A 3,676-nucleotide genomic window follows, 5' to 3' on the forward strand; every position below is an offset into this window, starting at 1 on the left:
TCAAAGTGACACAAGACGACAAAAATTGACACAATTCAGTGACACAAGACGACAAAAACTGACACAAGACGACAAACAATAGACCATCGAGCGCCGATTTAATCGGGACAGCCCACGGTCACATATCCCTCCCCTTCAACCATCATCATCATCATCACTATCACCACAAACCACTAACAACACAACACAGTCCAAATGGACCACTAGATCATCGGCTGACCAAGCAAACATTGATGTCATTACGCTCGTCAAACGAACGTATATACACATCGAAATCATACAATATCAACGGACACAATGAACCATTTCCGGTAATCAACACACACACACACACACACACACACACACACACAACACGGTCCACTCACTGTTTGTATTATATACATACGGGACAGCATTAACCCGCACTATACACATTCCGGCTAATACGTATCTCCGCTATATACAATCGGACCAATATCAACCTAATCTATAAACACTTGGGTTAACACTACCCGCCACTATATACACTAGGGCCAGCATTAACCAGCACTATATACACTCGAGCCAAGAATGCCTAGCACTATATACAATGGGGACAACACTAACCTTCCCTATATACACTCGAGCCAGCATTAAGCTGCACCACATACACTCGGGCCAACACTGGCCTGCTCTATATATACTCAGGCCAGCACTATATACACTTGGTCTAACATTCACCAGCACTATATACACTCAAGCCAATATTAACCACTACTATAAACACTGGGGCCAGCACTAACCTGCACTATATACACTGGAGACAGCACTAACCTGCACTATATACACTGGAGACAGCACTAAACTGCACTATATACACTTGGGACAGCACTAATCTGCACTATATACATTGGAAACAACAGTAACCTGCACCATATACACTGGAGACAGCACTAATCTGCACTATATACACTAGAGACAGCACTAACCTGCACTATATACACTGGACACAGCACTAACCTTCACTATATACACTGGAAACAACAGTAACCTGCAATATATACACTAGAGACCACTAATCTGCACTATATACACTGAGGACAGCACTAACCTGCACTATATACACTGGAGACAGCACTAACCTTCACTATATACACTGGAAGCAACAGTAACCTGCAATATATACACTAGAGACCACTAATCTGCACTATATACACTGGAGACAGCACTAACCTTCACTATATACACTGGAAACAACAGTAACCTGCAATATATACACTGGAAACAACAGTAACCTGCAATATATACACTGGAGACCACTAATCTGCACTATATACACTGGAGACAGCACTAACCTGCACTATATACACTGGAGACAGCACTAATCTGCACTATATACACTGGAGACAGCACTAACCTGCACTATATACACTGGAGACAACACTAACCTGCACTATATACACTGGAGGCAGCACTAACCTTCACTATATACACTGGAAACAACAGTAACCTGCAATATATACACTGGAGACAACACTTACCTACACTATACACACTCAAGACAGCACTAACCTACACTATATACACTCGAGACAGCACTAACCTGCACTATATACACTCGAGACAGCACTAACCTGCACTATATACACTCGAGCCAGCTGAATCACATTAAATCATAACAACCTGGCCATTATTTTGGCGAGTGTAAACGCCAGGCTTGCCCACACTCCTCCACGGGTAATTACCCCAGAACATAACAGGATAACGACCCGACTATCACACCAGCTTAATAACCCGTTCATTAAGAGGGTCATGCCATGATAACCCTCAGTTATCATGGCATGACCTCTGACCTGACTTGTCTGGATGAGTTTATGGCTTACGAATTTTCCTTATAATAATAATAATAATAATAATAATAATAATAATAATAATAATAATGAAATAACAATAATGATGAAAATAATAATAATAATAATAATGATAATAATAATAATAATAACAATAATAATAATAATAATAATAATAATAATAATAATAATAATAAATATTAATAATTATTATTATTATTATCATTATCATTTAGAACTAAGACAGTAGCGGTAATCAGTGGTGGTGTGTGGAGAAAATAGCGGCAAAGATAATAGTAATACCAAGAATTTTTGTAGCTAGCAAAAAGAAAACGGGAATACTACGCGTTCTTTTAGCTGAAGAGAAAACCGGAATACTAAGTTCTTATAGCTGGCAAAGAGGGAATACTAAGAGTCCTTTTAGCTGGGAAAGAGAAAACGAGAGTACTAAGAGTTCTTTTACCTGGCAAAGAGAAAATGGGAACACACAAGTTCTTATGTGCTGTCACACACAGTTGACCCATTCTCTAACATTTCTTACTGGTTTCCTTCATATTGCAAGAGCGAAGGAAAATGTGAGCAAAGTCAGCTAAGTTAGCGCTACAAGCCGTAATGTTAGGTAGCGCCGAAGCCCACAGTAGGCCTAGCCTAGCTAACCCGTACACCTCATAATTTACCATGAAATGTCTCGTTTATATAATGAATAACTCAGGTTGGGTACATAATAACTCCACGGGCAAAATTATCCCAAAATGACCATGTTCAGCAAATACGACATTCCTGAGCAAGTTTTCGAGAAGTATTAAGGGAACTCGGAGGCAACAGTACTTACTTTACTCCCACAATACTCCTACAGGGAAGTGACCGACTACTGCCTCGGAACCCAAGGTCGAGTCGAAATGTTTACAGAGAAAACTGGAATTTAGGGAAAACGTATCGTACCTCCTCGTCCTGACGTCATATGCACCTGGTGTTTCGTATATCAAGACAGAGAGCACAGGCCTGTATGACGTGGACACTTCACTCAAGCAACATTATTCCAGTTCGAAGTTCCAGACTTCCCACCACTTGACGGATGTATCAACCCTGGTGAGGAGGAGTCTTCGCCAGGCATCACCCAACACGCTCCCTCCAAACCTGAACGTGAAGTGCACCGATTATTTATTTCTGCGTCTTCATCAACAGTTCTCCATCGCTCTTAGACAGAATCATTTCTTCCAGGTATGTTCCTCCCTTCACCTCAACGACGTAACGTGGGTTCTTCCCCCCACGTCGCCCGACACAAGACAAACGGAATACCAATAAAAATAATTCCTTGACTGGTGTAGAAAGACGATCCTACTGCTCACTCGGGGGGCCCCGAGGAGCGAGCCTATCACACACACCACCATTCATGTGACGACGTGAATGGCTTGACGGCGTGGCTTGTGTCTGACATTCAAAGAGTCTCTAAGTAACCTCTGCCCTTCCCATGTGGGAGGTACCTCAGGGCTCCATGCTGTCACCTACAGTCATCACAAGTGTATATACCACAGACTCAGAGGGGAGGCGTGCAGCCTGCGTCTCGTGCTGGCCAATATACCGAGGCTACAGTAACCCAGCGGCGGGACACACGCTATCCAGTTCTTTGGCCACACGACCCGCAGCCCGGATGAGGGCGGTCACTCGGGAGGGGAGAAATAAGGTAATCTAGATCACGTATTTAGTAAAACTGCACTATATAGTCCCCGTGTATCTAATGTAATCGTAAACATAAATAATCCCCGATGGGTGACCCACCTCTCATCACTTATGACCAGGAACGAAATTTTGTAAGTAAATATAACGCAAAGGCAACAAAGAAGGAACCATAGGAGGAGTGGCCA

The sequence above is a fragment of the Panulirus ornatus genome, chromosome 2, assembly GCF_036320965.1.
Source record: "Panulirus ornatus isolate Po-2019 chromosome 2, ASM3632096v1, whole genome shotgun sequence".
In the NCBI taxonomy this organism is placed as follows: Eukaryota; Metazoa; Arthropoda; class Malacostraca; order Decapoda; family Palinuridae; genus Panulirus; species Panulirus ornatus.